The sequence below is a fragment of the Cynocephalus volans genome, chromosome 14, assembly GCF_027409185.1.
Source record: "Cynocephalus volans isolate mCynVol1 chromosome 14, mCynVol1.pri, whole genome shotgun sequence".
Taxonomy (NCBI): Eukaryota; Metazoa; Chordata; class Mammalia; order Dermoptera; family Cynocephalidae; genus Cynocephalus; species Cynocephalus volans.
In genome coordinates, this window is record NC_084473.1 from 42,524,083 (window position 1) to 42,548,795 (window position 24,713).

Consider the following 24,713-nt stretch of genomic DNA (forward strand, 5'->3'; position numbering starts at 1 on the left):
GATATTCTATATAAAGCCCTTGGCAAAGTCTTTGGCATATAATGACTGCTCTATAAATGTTTGTTATTAGAAAGCAATTCATTTTTTATTTTTTATTTTTATTTTTATATATTTTTTAGAAGCACTTTTTTTTATTTTGGAAGTTTCAACATGAAATGTGCAAAATCTCTAGATATTTTAGTTTAATAACACAGCTGTTCAAGAAAATAACACATTTTAAGCATTCACAACATGACCTCCCACTAGAGTTTTTGTTGATTATATTAATGACCCAGGTGGTTACAAAGAGTTTAGTACTTGTTTAATCCAGTTCTACCTCTGACACAAGTAGACAGACAGATAGACAGACAGGTAGACAGATAGATGTCAAATAAATTGCAGCTCCCAAAACTACTTTTGTAATTCCAGCGAAGCCAAAGCTAAAACTGAGTGGCACCATTATAAGACTGGTGCCTTTTAAACTGCAGAAGATATGGATGTGCCTTAATGCCGTGGCAAGCACACAAAGCAGAACATGAAATATTCCTTCCCCCAGTGCAGAGGCATAAAGGCGGGTAAGATGTAGGCATCTGCCTTTGCATGTTATGGGTCTTGAGAAGTGTAATTCTAGGATGATTTGGTGTGAAAAGGGTTAAGCACCCACAAATTCTCTCCCTCTTATGACTACCTGCTACATTCCAAAGGGACAGGGCTCAGTGACTATACAGCCCGGTACCTAAAACAAGGAGAGAGGGTTCTCGAATTAATTAACTGGAAATGAGACGTCGATGTTTTGGAAAGCCAGACGGGGTAAAAAGAGATTAATCGCAGTGAGAAACTACTTCAACTCCCTGCCAGAATTCAGAAAACCCAATGAGAAAAGGAAAATCAAAGGAGCAAAGCTGACTCGTCATCTGAAGGCACAAACACAATCCAAGCAAACGCCCAAGTCTCTGCCGAGTAAGGGATGTGCCCTGAAAGAGGAGGATGTATTATTTGCCGCCACAGTAAATACAGTGCATTCCTAAAATGCACACTCTATCCAGGGGACACAGGCAAACCAGACAGCTACATTTAAAGCAAACGAGAGAAAGCTCAGTGCCCCCACTTTTAGCTTACACACACTTAGCTCTATTACCCACAGGATTCTCAGGTTCCCGAATTTGTACTTATCGATCTTCAAACACGTGCAGTCTCACATACTGCTGAAGTTGAAAAATCCACAAAACAGATTCTGAAAATTCAGATATTTGGAAAGAGAGTTCACTCACGGCTGAGGTGTGTTATTAGTGGACTTCAGAATTAGCTTTTCAGCCCTCTTTTCAACTTCAAAACCCATTTTTTAAAGGAGGGATGCGTCTGCCAGCCCCTGGTCCTCCATCTTTGCAATCACATCTTGGTTCTGGCTGTTGTCTTCTGTAAGGTTCCGGATGGCATACACCACCCACTGGGTCAGAAAGGGGTTACTGTCATCAATGTTGCAGCTGTCCAGGATCAACGGAATGCCATCCAGCTCATTTACCTTGTCTTGGTTATCTTTATTCTCGTAACAGAGACTTCCAATCAGATGAATGAGATGAGACTTAAATCCCTCAACTATATTTGAAATATTACCTTCTGCTCTTATGCCACCAGAGGTACTGAAGATGTTTGTAGTGTCTTTTCCAGCTACATGAATCAGTTGTAAGAGATCAATCACTCTTTCCAACAAGCAGGAAAAACCTATAGATAGCCAAGCAGCTCAGTATGAGCAGTCATTTCACACAGGACACCAAGAAGCCTAACTGCAGCCAGCGCCTCCTCCTCATCAGTCTGCTGCTCGGAGGTCAACTTGAGCACAGTCTTGCACTGATCCACAAAGGCATTTGCAATCAACTTGACACGGCGCAAAAACACAGGGATGTCATCCTTGGTCAGGGGCTCATCACCCACTATCTTCGCTGTCATAAGGTCTAACAATGTGACCCTTTCCTGATTGCTCAGTTTGGCATACATGGCTCGCACCAATTCCGGGCTTTTCAGAAAGTGGTCTATAATAACCAAGACCGGCCACTCTGATTCAGGCTGCTTTTGGTGAGCTTCTATGACATGAATCGCAATATTGACATTTTCTTCCAATTCTTTCATTCTTTCAAAATTAAGGGATATGAACAAAATCACTGAAGAGTAGGCAACAATCTTTTTGTCTGGATGGTTTAAGCAAGACGAAAAGAGTTCTGGAAAAGCATGCACCCAAACAATAGACTGGGAATCTTCATTCCGGGAGGCAATGGTGCCTAAAAACTTCAGGCCACAGCGAAAAGCTGTCAAGAGGGATTCCCATTCCACTCGCAGTTCACGAAACAGAAGAATCCAATCAACAGCAGCACCAATCGCATCCGAGTTCCTGATTGAGTTTTGGTTCACAGAACACTATACGAGCGTTTTGGAGACACCTGAAGCATTCTGCTATTAACTGCAGACTGGAAGCAGATGTCCCTTGGGATGGATCTCTGCAGGCCAGCTCAACAGCATAAGGTTTCTCAAAGATATGCAGGACTCTCTGGAAGACAGTCCTGGGTGCTGTTTCTCCATGGTGCTGCTCTCTGAAGGGCACCATGAGCACATGGAGGGCCTCCGGGTCCCAGAGGGGACCAGCAACAGGGCCCAGCCAGGTGAGGAGGAGGAGGAGGAGAGGAGGAGGAGGAGGGGAAGAAGAGGAGGAGGAGAGGAGGAGGAAGGCAGAGGAGGAGGAGGAGAGGAGGAGGAAGAGGAGGGGAAGAGGAGGAGGAGAGGGAGGAGGAGGGGACTAGGAGGAGGAGGACAGAAGGAGGAAGGCAGAGGAGGAGGAGGAGAGGAGGAGGAAGAGCAGGGGAAGAGGAGGAGGAGGAGGAGAGGGAGGAGGAGGAGGGGAGGAGGAGGAGGGGAGGAGGGAGAGTAGGAGGAGGAGGAGGGAGAGGAGGAGGAGGAGGTGGGCATGCCCCACACAGCTCCGACTCCGCCGCCCTCCGGAGGCCGCAATTCATTTTTTAAAGAGGGGGAGGAAAGCCTTCACACTCATGCAGAAGGTTCCAGACTGTTAGGTTTCCGCTGCTCTACCAGTACAGGAATTCAGTCCCACATTGCGTGGTACAGAGAATTGAGCGGCTGGTCTAAAGAAGTGCACATGAGACCTATGTGGGAAGCCCGGTAGAGGCTTCAGAGTCCCACCCATGTCGTAGGCCGCCACCTCCTCTCCAGAATTTCTTCTCCTGTGAATGAGACGCTACTGAGGTAGTGACAGCAGGCATTTCCCTTCGTCTGTGCCACCACAGAGACGGCACTGGAGGTGGCTTTATTTTTAGGGCTGGGGTGTTCAGAGCCTGTCCTGGCCTCCTCACCCCTCCTCCCCATTAGTGGCAGGCTTGTGGGAGGGCTGGCCAGGGTTAGGGATGGTCTGTGGGAGAGACCGGGAGCATGACCTTGTCTGTGACGGTCGGACCACGCCAGCCCACGCTGTGTGTGCTAACTGTCGTCCACCCAGGCAGATGTTGCATTCCCCGAGGGCACAGCACCACCTGTTACTGCCTTACCGCTAAGCAGTAGGCATCTGCTGACTGATGCTGAGGGGGGACCTCACAGGGAAGTAGGATTGAAGCTCTTGGTTTGGGAATAGCCCAGAGGCGAGGGAGAGGCTTACACACTCAGAGCCTGCATCTATCTCATTTTTATCCCTGTAATTGGCAGTCTGCACAGAGTTTGCCACCTCTTACTGCATTTGCCTGGTGGTGTGTCCCAGGTGACTTCATGGTTCTAAGAAAATGAGAGTTGGAAATGGGCGAGTTGCACTTTCTGGACACAGTGGGAGGAAAGAGTCCATCCATTGAAGGCCCACACAGCAAATTGGACCGGCTGCATCATTTGCGGAGCCCAGTGCAAAACGAAAGTATGGGGCTCCTTGTCTAGAAATTAAGAATTTTAAGATGGTGACGGGAGAGTGTTAAGCCAAGTGCAGGCCCATCTAAGAGTGGGGCCCTGTACTGCACAGGCCCCGTGTCCATCTAGCTGGCCCTGCAGCAAATCCAGGCTCTCTGCCCAGCTTGGGCATGGTCCATTAACTCACCACCTACACTTCTAAACTCCTAGTGGGCTTGGGAATCAGGGGTAAGGGAGGAAGGGTAGCATGGGGCTCCTTCCTCCCTGGCTGAGAACAGGGATGGGGAAAAAGGAATGCTGGCAGGACTAGGCATGTTGCACCCGCAGTGGAGGCCCCAGCAGCCCCACGGATGGAAATGTTAAACACAGAGTCTGTGTTTATCTCACCCTGTCGTCATGGCGCATGACTAAGCCCTGCCTGCAACTCTACACTGGGTGTGCTCAGGAGGAATTACAGTCCTCTCCATGGCGACATTTACCTCACTGCTGCCCTGGGGAACTCTAAATTGGAGGATGGTGCTGGGTTTTTTTCTAGATCTTCACCCTCATGAGCAGCTTCTTGTGCCTGCTGAGAGTGTTCTGGTTTGAATCAAGAGCGGAGACCCAAGACCTGGGCCACACGAAGGTACTCAGTTTACGGAACAGAGGGAGGCGGGGAGACCAGGAGGGCCCTCTGCTGTGCTGAGTGTGTTGGGCATTGTGAGTTGGGCTAGAGGGTGGCGAGGGACGGAGGGCTGAGGAGAATCTGCCCTTCAGATCTGTTCCTCCTCAGCTCCTCAAGGCAGACCAGGCTAGCTGGAATTCAGGTGCTGACTTTTGCCAAATACTTTAAGAGGAACGAACATTTAACAGCTTTGTGAAGTTCCTCACAGAGGCACCAGGGTTTTCCTAAGGATTTAGTCTGTCGTGAGCACGTCACACCTAAGAAAACTGTGCTTTTGAGAGTGATGTCCCAGAAAAGCCAGATAATACGGGGAGATGAATTTCCTGTCTTCAGGAGTCTAGTAAATATAATGTCATTTTGCCTCACGTAGATATTTCTATTCTGTTCATATTTGTAGCAATACATTTCCTCTGGCACGATTCTATGACAAACCTATCAACCTACATTATTGAGAGTATCGCACAGGTTTTATCTTAATGACACAAACTAGGAGACATAAAAGGAAAGTAATTTGTTATAAGTTGAAATACTATTCTAGTCTATGTAATATATGCATGTATTATATATTATGTTATATATATTATGTCGTGTGTTATATATGTTATATGTTATAGTACATGTCAATGTTACATATCTTACATAACATACGAGGGTACTTCAAAAAGTTTGTGGAAAAATAGAATAAAATGATAAGATGAATATTTCCATGAATTTTTGGAGACCCCTCATATATTCTATATTTCATACATATAAAGTATGTAAAATATAGTAATATATATAATAACATCCCACTGATTTCAGTTATAATTTAGGTTTCAGAGGTAATTTAGGTTTCCTTTTTCTAGACTTCCAAATGCCTTCTGTCCTGATTGGTCCAGATGCTTGATGTTGTCACATGCTTCTCCTGAAGAAGAGAGGTTTAGCTTTTAGCTGGTGATTTTACCAGACTGTTCCCCACTCTGTCCTTTTTTAATGTGACACAATTACATGATAGCATATGCCAATGAATTATCGTTTGCTCTCTGTTTTTGCAAATAACTTACTACTACTCAGTATTTCATTTGTAAGTCGGATTGGCTACAAACTACGTGATTTTATGGACTGGACAGATAATGGAATACATATATCCATATATCCATCAGCCAGTCTGTCCCTCAAAGGTGACCATGATGATTGTGGCCTTCTCCAATTGGTTTAGCCAATTCACAGGACTGAGTAGTAAACAGAACTTACTACAGGATGCACTTGCTACTCTTCTGCTTTCTGTTGGGACTTTACTTAAAGTTTTCAGGCTAGGAAGGGTTGGGGGGATCTTCTTCAATCTAGGCACTCAGTATCCATAATCCCTATTCCACAACTTTTGAAATTTGTTTTTTCCCACTGTTATCACACACCTCTCATTAGAGACATCCTCTACATGCAGATAAAGTGGCAGACTCTTGGTGGCCTTTCCAATATCAACCCCCTCCATGGCATCCTGGCTAACAGCACCTACTTCCCATAATAGAAGTTTAAAATGGCAGCTGGGCCTGGGCATGTGATTTAGTTGTGGCCAATGGGACCAGAGGGAAGTAGCCTTGTGGCTTTTGGGAAAGGCTTTCTCCTAAACAGAAGAGCAAGGGAAAATGGCAGTTCTTGCCTTTGGACGTGGAGCATAGTGAGGAAGAAAACCCACATGCTGAGCATGACAGAGGAGAGAGACGCAAAGAGCCTGGGTCTTTAATGTTGTCCCTGAGTCTCTGCACGGGCCACTCCTGCTCCTGCCCTGCCTCTCAGCTTCTTGCTGTGTGAGCTCATACATGCCCGTGTTGTTCAGGACGCTTTTGGTTTTACATTTTGTCTTGAGAGCACCCCTCCCAACTAATAACATTCACTGATTAACAATACACAGAGTAGATGAAGGACTTTGTAGCTGGTACTAGTGGTAGTGGGGGAATTCAAAAGAAACAAAAAACATGTTTATTTCTTTCAGTGAAATTATAATCTAGTTGAGGGATGTAAAATATACCAACACGTGCAACATGAGAATCACTAGCACCTCATGTTTATGTGTGAAGTACCACAGTGCAAGCTAACTAGCAGTGGCAAAAAGCTCTGCGATAGTTACGTAGGTTATCCGTTTCTATCAGGGTGTTTCACACTGTTAAGAGAGCACCAAAGAAAAATTAAATATAAGAGGTGGCTCCCTTTTTTTTCATGAATCTGCTTGGAAGTCGCATTGCTATCTTTAACATACTCTGATGTTATTTCAGAAAGTGTTGGGACATAAAATAATTCCCAGAAATAGAAATTCACCCATACAGCCAGCTGAATACAACACGGCTGCTTATGTCTGATTTGAAATATGCAAGCAATTTCCCTATGTAGGAATGTATTGCTATCAGGTGAATGATCTTCACCTGATATCATAAACACCTTTATGTTTTTCAAAACTCTATCTGTAACTGAGCAGTTAGCTAAGATTAGTACAAATTTTCACATTGTCTTCCCAGAAATACCATGAAAAAATACCATGACCTAAATTCCCCTAGAATTGCCAGGGGGCTGTCAGCTAGAGGGCAGCTCTGCCCCAAAGAACATCAGAACTTGACTGGATCCCTTTCAGGCTAAGGAAGAAGTGAGAGCAACAAGAAGGGTTTTTGGATGCCAATATTTATGTGCTGCCAGCATCAGCCCAGGAGGGGACACACTGTAGAATGCAAGACTTGCATGAACTCCAGAACTTTCCACAGATCCATTCTGTCTGCTGCCTCAAGTCCAAGCCCCTCACTTCAGCTTTTCATCTGCCCTAACTTTGGTCCCATTTTTCTTCCACGTTTATCCTCTAAAGTGTACATTCATCCTGCTTAGCCTCCCAGAGTGCTAAATGCCCTTAAGTCATTGGCACACATTGGGCTGTGGTAGACACATGGGCGTGGAGGTATGTTCTGGAAATGAAAGTCCATTGGGATGGGATGGGGTTTTTCTACTCTCCATACACTGTTCCCATCCCTCCCCACCTTGGGAGCTGGTACATACTGTGAAAAGGGCATTTGGCAATGCAACTCAAGGAATTTGATAATTACAGCTCTTAGCAAAATGATGCTCAGATTGTCTTGCAGATGTACCACCTCTAGGAGTTAAAGGCATAAACCCATTCAGAATGTAAAGAGATGGGAATGAAAGACTGACAACATTCATCCGAGGTTAGAGACAGGCTATAGGACCCAAGGGGTATGGAACAAAGGCGAAGTGAAGAGAATCCAGACAGTAATACTTTGGTTTCCTCATGATAGAGAGAAGGGTAGCCTATGGGGCAATTCCAAGAGCCATGATCAAAGGGTCTGCTGATCCTCATCAGATGCTCAGTGGTCCATTGAGGAGCTGGGGACAGGTTTAACAAGCAGGGGAGCTACTCCCGAACTCCCACTCTACTACAGACTCTGGGTGAAAGCTCTCCTTGAGAAAGAATGGTGGTTTGTGTGTTTTAACCATTTTGTATATTCTTCTAGGCACTGGAGAAAAAAGTCCTAGACTTGAAAATGAGTGAAAGAGATTACTGGTGTCCTTTGAGTGAGCATTGCATGTTGTCAAGTGGACCCTCTAGGGATTCTCTGGCTCAGTAGGGGAGTGCACCTTTGATTGTCTGCCTATTGGTACTAATTAACAGCTCTGTCGAGGGACAAGTTAAGTTGGAGAAAACTTAGAGACACAAATGCTCTTAATCTATAAGACTCTAGTAAATTTTGTCCAGTAGAGATACAATTATTTCTGCTCTGTTGAAAAAGTGATCCCAAACACAACACTTTGTTGTGTTATATTAATCAGTTTTGCAAATCATTAGGAAATTAACTCCAGGTTTCTGATTTCATATACACATATGAGCCAGTTCTTTCAATTTTTCTTTAAATCAGTTTCAACATCTTACCGATTCTCTCATTTAATGAGTTAAATGAAACCTTTGACACACGTTCATTTTGTATGTATATGAGCATCAATATGCTAGCCTAGCTGAAGGTGTTTAATAATGAATCCTACTCCACCTTCTGCCCACGAGGATGGCATAGTCCTGAGCTTCACAAATGGTAGTAAGAGTGGAAGGGCCCCTTATTTTTCTCTGTCAGCTATCATACCTCAATATCCTATGGGAATTATCAAGAAATTCTTATACCTGGTGTATCTTGCCAATGTATTTTTAGCCCTTTCCCCCTTCTCAACCCATCTGTGGTAAAGAACCAGAATTTTTATTTCTAGTCCACTGCAGTATAATATTTTTGACAAATATTATAAAAGTGAATTACTAGAAAAATACCCATGTGTTCAGATGTTGCAGAAATGTCAAGTTGTTATAAAAGCTGCTAAACGCTTACTCTGAATTTTTATACTTGTCTCATGGGTGCTGGTGACAGACAGTTTGAGGGCTGGTACCAGTCTGCATGCAGTCCATGTTTTGAGAAATACTCCTTTATCTAAAGGTCAGAAAAAATTTCAATTCCCTGGGCTAACTTGTCCTACAAAATCTGACCAGAGCCAACAAGCCCAGCTATACAAAGTTCTTTCCTGAGTGTGGGCAGCTTTCAATGAGTAAATAGAGCATGGGAAGGAAAAAGATTGAATCTCCAAATGTTTCAACCAGTTTCTTGTTCTGAACCAATGGCCCTTGCAAGATTAGACTTTTGCAAGAAGGGTCACCCGGGGACATTCTCGTCCTCCCAACTTCTCTCTTCCAAATCCGGTTTCTTGTCCTTTATTCATCTTGTTCTCTGCATTAAGTAGAATACAGGCCTGGCTCCTATAATAAACACCAGAACAAGAATGGCTTAAACAAGGTAGGAGTTTGCTTGTCTCTCCCCACCAGTCTGAGCATGAACAGTCGGTGGCTATTAGACGACTTTACAGAGTTGGGAGCCCTGAATCCGGTCTCGTGTCTCTGCAGTCCTCGACACACAGCTTCCCTTTCGTGATCTAGGAGCCACTCCAGCTCCCCTGTCATCACGTGCACAGCCTTGCAGTGGGAAGGGGGATAAAAGGAGAAGAAGAGACCATGCTCCTCCCTTCTAAGGACGTGACCCAGAAGTTGCACAGATGACTTCTGCTTACATCCCATTGGCCAAAACCTAGTCACTACACTCATATACAAGGGAGCTGAAAAATGTAGTCTTTATTCTTAGCACCAAATTGCCCAGTAAAAATTCAGGGATCTGTTTCAAAAGGAAGAAAAGAGATGGATACTGGGAGACAACTAGCAATTTCTGCCACCATCTTCTGAAAGCCCTCGAGTCAGGTGCCTCTTGTGACAAAAGGGAGGAGATTCTGCCCCTTAGCACCTTGTTCCTTGCAAACCTTGGGCCAGATGCCCACCGAGGCTTTCTTCTGCTCTGTCACACATGCTCCACAGCAGACAGTGCGCTGCTCTTACTAGGGTGCATGTGCATTCTCTAATTCCAGTTCAACCTCCCTACTGGAAAGAAAGACATGGTTATTTTTCTTACTAGAAAAAGTAAACACACCCAACCAGGGCAACTCTTTAAAAAGGCAATACAGCAAGCTCTCACTTGGTGGGGAGACCATTGCTCACATTAGCATGCCCTGGCTCTGCCTGTTTGGGAATAGTAAACCTTGTCATTCATGCTATGGAGCCCTGGACTGTTTCTCATCCCACCTGAGCCTGCTTGTATTACCCTCCTTTTGCTGTCCAGGAAGGATGGTGCCAACTCGCTTTATTTTATTTTCTATTTCCAAGAAATGAAGGGATGATGATGATGATGATGATGATGAAGATGATGATGAAGATGATAACTAAAACTGACTGAGATATACCAAGTGCCAAGTGCTCCTCTAGGTGCTTTACTGCTTCACTTCATTTACTCCTCAGAAGTCTTTGAGGTTGGTGGTATTGGTGTTGTTTTCAATTTACAGATGGGAAAACCGAAACTTAAAAAGGTCAAGTAACTTGCCCGAGATGATATAAAACCCAGCGTCCCAGTTCAGATTGAAAAGAACATTTGTATTTTTTGTTTTATTTTTAAATGAACAGTTATTGGGAATATTTCAAATTATCAATCTTCACTGCAGAAAAGTATGAGGAAAAAAATAGAAATCATCCATCCCACTGTTTTCACAAAGACAGCCCCTGTAAACATATTGCCGTGTTTCCTTATGTATAGTCTTTGCCTCTGTCAGCCTCCCTTTATATTCATCTCTGGTTTTGCTTTAATATCTAAAAACCTAGCTCTGCACAAAATGCCACTCCCAGCTTGTAGGCACTCTATGCTCCCCTCACTTCTAATGTGGCTTCATCAAAACCTCCAGCCTGTGACCTTCAGAAGTAACTCTCCAGGATGTGGCCTTGTCGTGTAATATGCACACAGGGAAATGCCTGGAGAAGTTTTTCAGGCAACGACGGTAATGCTGGGATGTTTTAAAGATGTCATCTGTGTTCTCTCAGTTGTAACTCAAATCCTCCCTGATGACTTCAGCTTGAACCCTAAGGCTGCAAGGGAGACAGGACATGTGGCTTTGTTCTTGGACTGAAGGCCTCAGCTATCAACAAGAAATTCCCTCAGAGGAGCTCCCAGGCTTTTTAAGGCAGAAGCCAAGAAACTGAATCACATGATGACATTCAATAATTTCTAAAAAATGAAACACCCACAGAATGATAAAATTCTAGGGACTGTGCATCGCCAGGCAGCAGCTTTCCCCTACTTTGCGTGATGTCAGGATCTACATGCTTGCAGCATGAAACAAAGTGGTTAGACTAAAGATGCTAGCTTTCCCTGATGTCAATTTAATATGGAAATGTTTACTCCAATTGTTTAGGCAGGGTTAGATTAAGCATCCTGGGACTGTTCTAATTTGGGCAAATTTTGCTTGACTTTTGGGAGCAAAATATATCCCTATGATGCCACAGAGAACAAGACAAAGCATTTTCAAGGTCTCTTTTCTCTTTGGCTCTGCCCTCCATCATGTAATGCTTGCTCTTCTCTGAGCTCTTTTTAACATTTTCGGATTCTTAGCAAAAGATATTTTGTCACCTTAGCCATCTTTTGAGTGCATTGGTGGCTTGTCCTCAGCACTCAATTGTGCTTTCTTGGGGCCTTTCTTATTCTCCTCAGTGTCACTCTCACGACCAAGCAGGGTATCCAGCACACAGTGGTTGCAGTGTGCAGATATTTTATTTGTTCCTGCACTAAGCTGCAGAGAAAACATTTCAGAATCCACATATTCCAAAGAGCTCTCTAGACTGGCATCCGGGTACCCTTGATTCCCTGTTTAATTCATTCAGTCCTCACGATTCACTGTGAGGTACCATGAGCTCCTTTACCAAGGAGGAAGCTGAAACACAGAGAGGTAAAGCAGTTTGCCAAAGGTCCCTCAGACAGCAAGTGGCAAAACCAGGGCTGGCGGTGAGGTTTTCTGACCCCAAGTCTAGCATTCTTACCCTGATGCAACAGCTGTTCTCACTCTGCCCCAATTACCGGGCAGGGGGACAACTGTAGCAATGTGGAGGGGACAGAGGTGTCCTTTCATGGCTTAAGTCTGCATTGCTCCGCTGCTGGTATGCCGTGCAAGGCCCTGATGGGCTCCATGGTGCGCTGCTTGGCAGCCTTGGGCTCCTTGTTTTTAATCGAGATTCTTTCATTCCTTTTTCCTTGCCTCCACGCCCGCCACCCCCCTACCAAATACAGAAACGATCCCGGGAATAAAATGCAAGAGCTCGACCAACATAAAGCAAAGGTTAGAAATTGAACGCCAGCCCTCCTGAAGCCAGGAAATTCCAGAGCCGTGGTTCTCATGGCAAGGGAACTTCAAGTTACATATTTTGCAGTCTGGCTAACTGCTTGTAGTTTTCAGTGTGAGGCTTAAGACAGGGTCTGCCTGTGCCACAAGGTACCTCCGGGCTCTCAGGCCCATATTAGATTGCAGGCGGGCTGTACTGCGGATTAGCTGTGAGATTTGCAAATGTATAGTTTACAATGTGGTAAGAGCCTCGAGGCCCCAGAGCGGAGTGAGTGTGTTCACTGGCGTTGCTGGTGTTTGGGGAGATCTGCTGTTCAACCCTCAAGGCTGCATTAGCACAGTTGGGGCCTGTGGAGGTCTCCTGCTGTAACAATCAGTCTAAAGTTAATTTAAAGTGGTTTTCATGAGTCCTGCCTCCTCCCCATGCAACTGGATGTGCTTCCCTGGGTAAACCTTGAATGCCTCAGAAGTTCACATAAGCTGGGATGCCCAAGGTTTTAGACCCAGAAGACTGGTCTCTATGAGAAGTAGCTTTGTAATCAGTTCTGATCTAACTGTGGAGCTCCTGTGGCTCTCCCCACCCTGGTCTCTAGGTTCCCAGGAAGTGGGCAAAGTACCTGTTCCAAATGTTTTAGGCTGAGTACTGACTGTCCACCGTGCCTCTTGCCCCTAACCAAGGCCTGGAGAGTTCTCCAGCCCATGTCAAGGCACAAGGCAGACCCTCACCCCAGCCTGGAGAACAGCAGTGAGGGAACCCCAAGCTCTTCTCCTAAAGTCGCTCTAGACTGGAAGCCTGAGCAAATTGTGACTTCCCTTTCCCATTCCTGAGCTGTCCCTGACCCCACAGAACAGACTTGGACCTTTCTATATCATTTCTCTTCAACAGATCTTCTACAGTCTCTGTTTCAGCAACGGAAGCTGAGCCCAAGAGTCTCAGACGAATCATCACACCAGCTGTTGGATTTGGGCATCTTTCTTGCTTCTCTTCTGCACCCCTTCTCCTCTTAAGACCCCTCCCTATTTCCCTATGACCTTCTGGTTCTTGGTAGGTGCCCAGCACCCCTTCCAGGCCAGCCTGCCTTGGACCATATTCCCACAGTGGAGGTCTCTCCCTCCCCTCCCCTTTATCCCTCTTCCTTAGGCTTTTTGCCAAACCATCTCCCAGCTAGCTGTCACTCACAAAGAGAGCTGATAAAATCGATTAATAATGACTGATGCTACTGTGTTCTATAGCTGAAAAATGTATTTAACATTTTCTCTTGACTCTCACATCAGCCTGTGATATTATCTTTGTTTCACCCATGATGAAGGAAATAAATACCTATCTCTCAAAGAAGTTAATTGACCTTTCCCAGATTGTGCAACTAAAATGTGTTAGAATTTGAATCCAAGTCTCGATTCCAAATACCTGGGACCCTTTCCTTTCCCAGCTGCCGTTTCCTCACCACTGTCCTTCTGGAGTTAATGGCTATTCAGGACTTAATCTGTTACTTATCCCAGTGGGGCTTGTGTTTTAGGACCCTGTGGATGGCAGAAGAGTAAGCCAGCAGCAGAGAGAGGCCTGTGGGAGAAGCTGGGAGAGCCTTTCCAACTGCCTTCCAAGCAACTTCAGAGCAGATGACTCCCACTTGCCCTGCTCAAGAGAGAAATGAGTTGTGCACATCTAAAGAGCTTGCAGGGCTCTAGGGGTTTTTCTGCCAACTTCTAGAAGGCAAAGCCTGGAAGGGAAGACATTGCTAGATGTATCATTCTGTATGGTGAGCTGACCTTGGGAGCTCCTAGGCTCTCCTTCACTGTCTCTTCCTATTCTCTCCCTTTCTGGGGGTTAATTCTTCACTGCGAGGCAGAGAGGCCTCTCTCAGATACTCTGGCTATGGTTACACAGCAGGTCCTGCCAGTCAGGAGGCTTGATCCTGACAGTCAGGAGGCTTGATCCTGACAGTCAGGAGGTTTGATCGTGACTGTGAAGCTGCTAATGCCCCTCCCCACATTCCCCTAGTTCCCCTCCCTTCCTTTATTATTTGTTGCATGAATGAAGGAATGAATGAATGCTGCTCTACCCCTCTGCTCATGGAGCCAAGCCACTCAGCCAAGTCACTCATTCTCGTGGATAGGATCCTAGGAGCTTAAGAAGTTACCTTTTGCTGCAGCAATGCTCTATTAAAAAAAAAAAAAATTACTAATGTGAAACTTAAGGCCCTATAGTTCTTGGTTGGAGAAGATAACTTATAGAAGTTATTTTAGTTTACAGGCATATCCTGCATTCAGATGAAAGTTGATGCAGGCTGCCTGTTACAAAATTGGACTAGATGGTTGCCCATTTGGTATAACTGGAGAGGGGCTGGAATAGCTCCTCTGCCCTGCATATCACTCACACCAGTCAGTGTCAGGGCCTGGGATTCCACCATTAGAGATGCACTACTTTGTAGTCTTAAGAGCCTCTAGATAAGCTTTGTCAACAGCTTAATATGTGGTTGGTATGACACGAAATATTCAGAAACATTCATCTCTGTGATTGGGGTTGTATAGAGATAGCATCATTATCCTGACCAAATTAAAGAAAAATGTACCCAATATGAGATTCACATGCTTCTCATTTTCTGAAACTAAAGGCATTTTGCTGGGTCTGATTCTCCCACCCCCCCCCCCCGCCCCGTATTGTTCTCTGTATTAGGACGCAGCTCAATCGCACTTCCCACGCTTTGGGCCTCCAGCAGGACAAGGTCAAGTCCACGGATTCAAGGCCCAGTGGAAAGGAAGGGAGGGTGTGTGAGGAAAAGATGGAGCTGAAATCAGAAAGAGTGGGAACCAGAGGAAACAAGCAAAGAGTAAGAGAGGAGAAAGGTAAAGAAGGAGGTGCTGGGGGTGGAGACAGGAAAGAGAACTATGGTGCCTGTTTCCTGCAGGAGAGCAATGATTCGTCCCTCCTGGGCCCAGGCTCTCTCTCTTTTCCCTGGACTCGCCTTATTCCGGTTTGTCCTAGGCCTGGAATCCCACCTTTAGGGATGAGCTTCTTCCGAAGACTTGACAGCCTTTTAGCAAACTTCGTTGTTTAGCCTGGAGCTGGTCCCGTGTGGTTCCCTGTCTGCAGACATCCTCTGCTCCTCTAATTGGACGTCAGAAGGCAAAGCTGGGCTATATGTTTTGTTCACATCTTCACACCATGCCAAGTTTTAGGAAGAACTAAATGTGTGACTTGACTCTAATCAGGTTGCTCAGAGGGATTGTCTACCCCAAATGCAGGGATCTGGAGTTAAAGACAGGGAGTTCGCTTCACAATGATGAAGCAGCACATTTGCACCTTTGTAGTATCCAGCTCACAAGTTCTCATTCAGAGATCTGGGCCGGGCCAGGGGTGAGCTGCTCCAGAGAGCCAGGCTGACGAGCAGATGTTGCTTTGGCTGTGTTCTTTTCTGAAGCAAACCTGTGTGTACATACTGGGTATTTGGAGATCAGCACTAACCTGACTCCCTAAGATGTCAGGGCCATGCACTTGTCCACCTGGGCAAGGTTTTCTAAAGCTTTGGCTCTCCAGTACAAACGAGAGTTTCGGTCTCCATAGCAAACAGCTGCTGTCATAATCTGCACAGGCAAAACATGCCTCACCCTTGAACTTCTGCCAGAGCCTTTGGACTGCAGAGATGGGGTGAGAATTAAACATGCTGCTTGACTCTAACTTTCAGTGAATTCTTCACAGTTCCAAGGGGCTCTCTCCTCAGCCCCTCAAAGAAACTCATTTTACCTCCTTTAGATCTTTGAAAATGCTTACCAAAACTCAGGAGAAAGACTTACACCTTTAGATTCTGACCCCCCCCACCCCCCCACAATTGCAACACCTTACAGCGGCAGTTCTCAAACTCTACTGTCAGGACTCCTTTTCATACCCTAACAATTACTGAGGATTTCAATAAGCTTTTGTTTATATGAATTAAATCAATGGATAATTTTCATATTAGCAAGTAAACCTGAGAAAATTGTTAAATATTTGTTTATTACTTCATTTAAAATAACAATAATAAACCCATTATATATTAACATAAATAACATTTTTATGAAAAATAACAACATATTCAGAAACAACAACAAAACCTAGTGAGAGGCCTGGCATTGTTTCCCATTTCTGAAAATCTTTTAAATTCTGGTTTATTAGCAGTTAGCTGGAGATATACATACATATATGTTTCTGCCTCCAGTCTGTTGTGATATCACGCATCGCATAGACTGTGGAAAAATTCCAGCGCATACACATGAGAGAATGAGAATGAAAAAAAGCAAATAATGTCTGAGTATTGTTATGAAAATAGTTTTCACTTGTGGACCATTAGGGAACCCCTGCTTTATAGCATTAGAGTTGTCAGGCTTCCCAATACCTAATAATAATTGCCTTCTCTTGCACATGGGCATGAACAGGCACACATGCTTGAACACACACAAACACACACTTGCATGTGCTTGTCTAGTACTTTTGTCTTGGCAATGTCATAATGTTGTTGGGATAACTGAAGATTGTGCGCTGAGAATCAGCATTCTGCACTACTAACTAGTAACAAAACAGAGGTCACGGGCCCTACTTTAGAGTCACTTAGTCCCAGATTTGGATTTTTTCTCTGTCACTGATAAACTCTGTGGCCTCTGTAAAATTACACAATCTCTTTAAAGCCTCAGTTTCTTCTTCTGTAAAATTGGGACAATAATAACTTCTCTTCATAGGTCATTGGGAGGATCAAAAAAACAATGTATGTCAAGCAGCTTATAGCCTGATTAGTAAATGTCCATGTCCCTCTTGGTGGCAATTGCCACTACTGTGTTTTCTTTTGAATATTTTTACATTGCATCACACTTCCATCAGGACCAACTAATTTCTGTGGCCAGGACTTTTCTCATATTTATTTCCCTCTTTTTTTCTTTCAGTCCAATTCTACTATCCTTCAAGATCCTACTTGGCCCATGGACTTGCAGGACTTCCCTAACTCCAGCTCTCACTGATCACACCCTCCCCTGAAGGACCACAGCACTGGTTATACGTAACATACATTTTGCCACTTAGAATCTAAGCATCACTGATTATTAGATCTGACTGGATTTCAGAACTGGAGCTCAACATAGGAAACTGGAGCTCAGGGAAAGTGACTTGCCCAAAGTCTTGTAGTTAGTTAGCAGAGCATGGAGCATCAATATTGCAACTCTAACTAGTTTTGGTAACCCAAATTTACCAAACATCTGAGTTAAAATGGAACCAAGCCCTGACCCACTGAGAACCAGCAATTGCAAAATAGGCTTATACCTTCTGTAAGACGAAGAAAGGACACTCAGAGGAGGGAGTTACAAAGTTGGCTTCTATCAGAATGTATTATCTATAAGGCAAGATACTCAGAACAAGAACAAGCATCATCTGGGGGGAAAGATTAAGATCAAAACCATAAAAATGTATCTATTTGGTCAGAGCCTACAATTTGGACAGCTCTGCTGTAATGAGCAAAGTCTCTGTACAACAAAGTTCCTGGCCTGCCAGACACTGCCCTTGAATAGCACCACCTTGGAGAGCGTATTCCAGTTGCTTGACCTCTGTCCTGAATCAAGATCATTCCCTTGTATGAGAGGACTTCAAAAAGTTCACAAAAAATGGAATTAAAAGATAAAAATAAAAAATTATAAACTGTATTTCTCAACATAAGCTCCATCAAATTCAAGACACTTTTGTAAGTGACGATACCAGCCATTTAGTCCATCCCTAAAGAACTGAGGGTCCTAGGAATTTAACCATGTCAATGCAGTCTTTTTACATTATTAGCTGAAGAAAAATGGGTGCCTTTAAAGATTTTTTAAGATTAGGAAACAAAAAGAAATCAGAGGGAGCCAAATCAGGACTGTAAGGTGGATGCCTAATGATTTCCCATTGAAACTCTCACACAATTGCCCACATAAGAATGAGCAGGAGCACTGATGAGATGGAGAAGGACTCTCTGGTAAAGTTTTTCTGGGCATTTTCCTGCTAAATCTTTGGCTAACTTTCTCAAAAAATTATTGGAAGAAGCAGATGTTATCATTCTTTGAGCCTCCAGAAAGTTGACAAGCAAAATGCCTTGAGCATTCCCTCAAACACTGTTGCCATGATTTTTGCTCTTGACCAGTCACTTTTGCTCTGACTGGACCACTGCCACCTCTTGGTAGCCATGGCTTTGATTGTGCTCTGTCTTCAGGACTGTACTAGCAAAGCCATGTATCATCACCTGTTACAATTGTTTGAAGAAATGTTTCATGATCTTGATCCTACTTGTTTAAAATGTGTATTGAAAGCTCTGCTCTTGTCTGCAGCTGGCTTGGGTGCAACAGTTTTGGCAACCATCAAGCAGGAAGTTTGCTCAATTGTAATTTTTTAGTCAGAATTACATAAGTTGAACCAGTTGAGATATCTATGATGTTGGCTATTGTTTCTGCTATTAATTGTTGGTCCTCTTCAGTCAGGGTATGAACAAGATTAACTTTTTCCTTGAATATTGCTGTGGATGTTCTGTTGCTGTGGGCTTCATCTTCAACAGCCTCTCATCCCTTCTTCAAATGAATTATTCATTTGCAAACTCCTGATTTCTTCGGGGCATTGTCCCCATAAACTTTTCATAAAGCATCAGTGATTTCACTATTCTTCCACCTAAGCTTCAACCATAAATTTGATGCTTGTTCTTGCTTCAATTTTAGCAGAATTCATGTTGCTCTGATAGGGGTTCTTCTCAAACTGATGTCTCATCCTTCTTAGTGCCCCAAACTAGATCCTGTTCAGACATGTTATAACTAATTAGTATGAGTTTATTTTGGTGCAAAAAGTTTTTGAAAGTCATGGATGTTTTTTCATAATATGTACTTTCCATGAACTTTTTGAAGACCCTTCATATTTTCAACCTTAGCTCAGCTGAGAAGATAACTGAATCATTAGAGTAGTTGAGTAAAAATTATACCCAAAGCAAAGAATTAAAAACCTGAGAAATTAACAATTAGAATGTAAACAAAGAAAAAGAAGAATCACATTAAGTAAGTGATGACTTTCTTTTACGACTGTAGTGTATCTAAACTGATAAGTTTTGTAATTATCAAATTATTGTCAATTTATTTGCTAAGGCAATTAAAGCAATTAGAATTGTGAAGACTTTAATTGCTTAAGTGTGCAAGAAATATTTACTCGTTAGGAAAATCTAGTTAGTTAAGTGATTTAAGACATTTTTGAGTTATTATTTAGTAGCATGTGAATGTTTTCAAAATGTTAATTGCTCAAAAATTAGTAAATTGGATATCAAACTAAGTAGGAATCATTGTGAACACTTTTTTCCATTCCCCAACATCCCTTGGACATGAGAAGCCTTGACTCCGCCCAGTTCCTAACTCCAAGGCTGGTCACCCCAGCGCCTCCCTCGATCATGCCGACCTTGCGTTGCTCTCTGTTTCTTTCATGCATGTTCCTTTCCTATCACAGAAGCAGAGATGCAGCATCCTCTCTTCTTTTTCCTTCACTGCTCAAAGCAACCCCAAATTATCTTTACATTTTAAATTAATTGCATCTCACAGAATTGAATGGGACTTTTAATCTAATGACAGCAACAGGCCAGGTGAATCAGGCACAGCTCTTGTCAAGAAACATCTCTGAGGACATGACAAAAAAAGGGAAAGTATTTCCATAGCCAGAGAAGGGAGATTGTCAACACACTCACCTGGAATATACTGTGCTTCAGGATGATGCTGGCGGTCAGGTTTCCCAGAAGTGATACTGAAAGAGGTGCTTATGGCCGCCTCCAGAACGGTTTTAATAGATCAACAGAGGGAGGAAGACATGACCAACCAAGGGAGCCTAGGAGTCATGCCTCCAGCCTCTCCTTCCTCACCGTTTGCAGCCCCTCAGCCCTTCACTCAGGACAGACAAGTATCAGGTATGAGGAAAGCCTGAGAAGGGAGACAGAGCAAAGGTCAAGGGTGCGGTGCGCTTGGTTCGGAGAATAAAGCAAAGGGAGAAACTTGGCAAAGGCTGATTTGGGAAAAAGAGCTCCTGGGATGGCTAATGCTTACAACCGTAAAGGTGACAACTAGGATTTTATTCAAAAGCCAGTCGGAACTGAGGCTAATGGGGAGGAAAGGCCCGTGTGGTCAGAAAAGAAAAGAAGAGGAGTAGTTTGAACCACACGGGGAAGAAAGCTGTGGAGTCAGTGAGAGCAAAAGCACACCCGGAAGATGTGGGAAAGAAAAGAGCCCCAGGAGGATGCCTCGCCCGAGCAGTAGAAATGTGGCAAAGGGGCCCTTTGGCCACCAGGCAATTCAGGATCAGAGATGACTAAGACATTGCCTGGCATGTGGGTGTAGACTGAGGTGAAAACCTGAGGTGAGAAAAAGCATTTGAGCCACTTGCATAAAGCAAGTGAAAAGTATAAGAAGGTAAGGTTTTCCAGAATATTAACATTTGGGACAAAACATTGGCCTTAGTGTCAAGAAGGGTTTCTACACGCATTGCAAGACCCATTGAAAGTTAATCCTTCTGTGGTAGAAAAAGCTGTCCCTTTATTTGTACAGTCTCTTATTTTGCACTTAGGGGAAAACACAGCGATGTGAATCATCCTGTGACTTCCATCCCTGGTGAACAGGGTCGTGTTTGGGAGAACCCGTAGACTTGAAAGCAGCAAGCATTTAAAAAGGCGCTAACTGAAGTATGTATTTCGAAACAAATTTTTTTTTCATCCAGACTGAATCAGTAGACGTTAACCACAGCAGGAGAGGCTGATGTGGGAGGGATGGGTGAGAGCAGAAATACAAATACCAGTAATAGCTGACTGTACCGAGCACCATGTGCACGCCAGGCATTGCCTTAAGCATGTTGTATACATTGTGTCATTTAATCCTCCCAACAATCTGCCTTGTGAGATAGTACTATTACTTAAAAGTGAGGAGCCTTGGGCACAGAGCAATGTAGTAACTTGCCCTAGGGCCCAGCAGTGCTGGGGTTGTAGTGCAGGTCTGTCTGACCCCAGCACACAGCTGAGGATGGGGTGATGGGCAGACAGCATTGCATCAAGACCTGAGAGAGGACCACAGACCGAGGCTGCAGCCTTAAACCATGACGTGCTCCATGATGTGCTGAACATGGGGAGAGGATGCACAGTATGCACATCAGTGGTACATTAGTGGCTGTACCACTTATTGGCTACCTGAGACATCTTGCTTTTCTGTTATTTACATTGTGTCTTGTCCCCGCAACCTGACCAACAGCTCCCGAAGACGGGGACTGTCTTGTGAGTGTCTAGCCTCCTGCTTGGTACCTATTGCACTCAGAAGCCCGTCAGTGAAAACACAGCTGATTAGTCCTTTCTAGCCTCTTGCTCAACCCTCTTTGTGAGTGAAGGACAGTCAGACCCTGAACATTTTAAAAAAGTGATAAACCAATTTTGTAAACACTCGACTGGGAATTTTCTAAATGCCCTACCAGTAGAATGAATTTAATGATGCCCCCAAATTTTAATAAAACTTTTTTCATGCTGTCTTCAGGTCAATGTTTAATTTAAAATTTTACACTAAACTTTTTAAAAATTTTTCTTTTGTATTTAAATTGTCATTCTATTGAGGCGGTTAAAATGTATCATCTGCCTATCAAAATACCGTCTTGGGGCAATCAGACTATCCTAAAAGTTATTTTTTGCTTTAAAGAAAAAAGGGCTCCAGAATTGTCCTTAGATTTTCTGTTGGAATAACATGTTGATGATACAATACTGAAAATGTAGTCAAAGGAGAGAGAGAGAGAGAGAGAGGGAGAGAGAAGAGAGAGAAGAGGGAGAGAGAAAAGAAAATACTCACAGGATAATGCTAAAATACTAATCTTTCCTTGTTGTGCACCTGAGAGTATAGAACTGACCCTACCAGGGTCTGGAATGGTTGAAATGCTGACAACAGTTGATGACTTTCTGATCAGATTCCATTGTCACTCTTGCCCAGTACTGAAATGGGTAAAGGACAACAAATCATCCCACCTTTAGCAATAACTAAATGGACAAAGGACAACAAACGGATAAAGGATAAAACATAACAAATCTTCCTACCTTTAGCAATAACTAGAATGACATCTTTCCAGTTGATGGGATATCCTTCCCCCAGCGCGATGCTGCTTGGAAAGGTGGAACTGCAAAGCCCCTCGGCTCCAGAGAGTAGAAGTTAGTCTGGGCATCGTATATCTCAGAGGGGGGATAAAAAGGGTTCCTGAGGGAAGCTTGGGCAGCAGTGGTGAATCAACTATTGTCGTAGCTGACTTCAGCGAAGTCCAGCTTTAGGAAAACCTCCATTTTGTGCAAACTGATCAAATACAGATGTTTCCAGGGAGCTGACCCTAGTGACCGAGACTTCACTAGAGATTGAACGGCGGACAGCTGGTCAGTAGTGGGGTGAAGGCATGTTTTGGTGGGAGAGTGTAAATGTACATACAGTTGACAGGATGTGAATGACACTAGACAAACATCTGCTATATTGACAAATATATGTTTTACTTCTAAAAAGTCTTATACCAGGGAGATGTAGTGAAAAATAAATACAGTTTCAGGCTTTGCTAGATGTCTCATGTGCATGTCAAACTCTGAAAGAAATGAAGGGCAAAAAAATATTAAAAATGGGTTCAACCTTCCGTCTTCCTGAAATATCAGATTTCATATAAAACTCATCAGCTGAGCTAAGTATTAGGCTTGATCAATGGCAGGAAACTAAGGGATCAAATGCTAATAAATCAGAAACAGATATCCTCTCTCAAGCAGAAAATATATCACAAAACTGAAAACGAGAAAATCATCTGATGATTTTTTAATGCACGCGCATGGAGAAAATGAACTTTTGGGGAGGGACGCTGCACCTTAAACAGGGACGAAGAGTAATATCCTTAAAGAACTTAATCTGACTTTGATGTTAACATATTCAAAAGAAACAAGAAAGATCCAGCTATTTGGTGAAGAATGAATACTGAGGAGTAACTAAGTGTTTGTGGTTGTGCAGATATTAAAATGGCAAAGTAAACACATTCAAATCTTGCTAGTAATATTTCACTAGAGGTTTTTGCGCATTTTCTCTCTTTTGGAATTATATATACAGCCCTCAGCCCTAACCCCTCTGCCTTTTAAAAATGTATTGTCCCACAATTCCATTCCCTTACTTCCTTAGTATTCTTTCTTATTCATTTTCATTTTGTAGAGTAAATGTTTTATTGAAATAAAACATATATACAGAAAAATGCACAAATCCTAAGTTCACAAATTCTTACGCTCAATGACTTTTCATAAGGCAGACACACCTGATGTAACAAGCACCAGCTTGAGAGACAGAACATTACCAGCAGCCCAGAAACTTGTGGCTGATTGCTGCTCTGCTAACTGCTACCCACGAACCACTAGAAATTAGTGTTGTCTGTTTTTGAGCTTTATATAAACGGAATCATAAAGTATGTATTTTTGTGTTGGCTTCTTTTGCTCAATATTATGTTCGTGCATTTCATCCATGACGGTCAGCAGTGTACTTATTAATATATAGATTGTATTGATTTTAGTAATACAGATGTATTCATCTCATCAATGCAGTCTTGTAGGTACACAAACATCTCCACTTATTTCAGCACACTGACCAGCCTCGGCACTCCTCAGAAGAGAGTTCAAAAAAGTAACCAACAACCAGCAAAGTCACAAAGAATCCACTGAGCTGTGATAAAATTCTCAAACTGACATGTCTATAATGAGAGGCACATTATCACCAACACCTTTGAATCTTCATATTTAGGTCCGATTTATTTTTCTTAAAAATACCTGTGCAATTATTATTTTTTTCTTTTATCCACTTTAAACAAGAACCCAGAGAATGTGGTCCTGCTCTGAATGGAAACTGTTTGCTTCTGTGAAAACAGAGAGCTAAATTAAATTAGAAAATCCTGGTATTCCGTGGGACTGAATTTCCCTTCCTTCCTACTTTCCCATTCCACAATCTATCACCTGGAGTAATTAAGACCAGGGAGGTATCATCTCCACTGGATTAACCTTAACTAAATTGTGCTCATTCAACATGTGCCCTTTTGATTAGTCCGAGCAGGGCCTGCTGTCTCGGATACACCCACCTTGTAATTCTACACACTTAATTAATTTCAGATGAAGAGCAAGGGGGATAATCTAAATTCTCCGATTAATAAACTATAAGTCCTTATGTGTGTAACAGTAGCTCAAGATTTTCATCCTTCTTTTATTTCTTTGCCTTGCAAAAAAGGCTAAATGGAGACTGGAAAAAAAACCCCAAAACCCACACGCAACACATACACATAACTACAATTGTGTGAGGTCAGTGAGAAGGTCCCCTGAGCAGCTTCATCACCATAGGGGGCAAATTTTAAGAATTGTTGGTAAAATACATTATTTTTCTGCCAAGCATAATTTGCAATGTCCTTCTCCACCCGGATCTCAATATTTAA

The 24,713-nt window shown here is 43.4% G+C and overlaps 1 long non-coding RNA gene and 1 pseudogene across 1 annotated transcript; one reads left to right on the forward strand and one right to left on the reverse strand.

The window, feature by feature from the left end:
- Positions 1 to 1,246: 1,246 nt before the first annotated feature.
- LOC134362507 (ataxin-10-like) lies at positions 1,247 to 2,578 on the reverse strand (annotated as a pseudogene).
- Positions 2,579 to 4,344: 1,766 nt separating this feature from the next.
- Positions 4,345 to 23,686, forward strand: LOC134363105 (uncharacterized). Its single transcript, XR_010021685.1, has 3 exons — positions 4,345 to 4,498; positions 10,260 to 10,402; positions 17,168 to 23,686. It is a non-coding gene; the product is annotated as an uncharacterized LOC134363105 (long non-coding RNA).
- Positions 23,687 to 24,713: the final 1,027 nt, after the last annotated feature.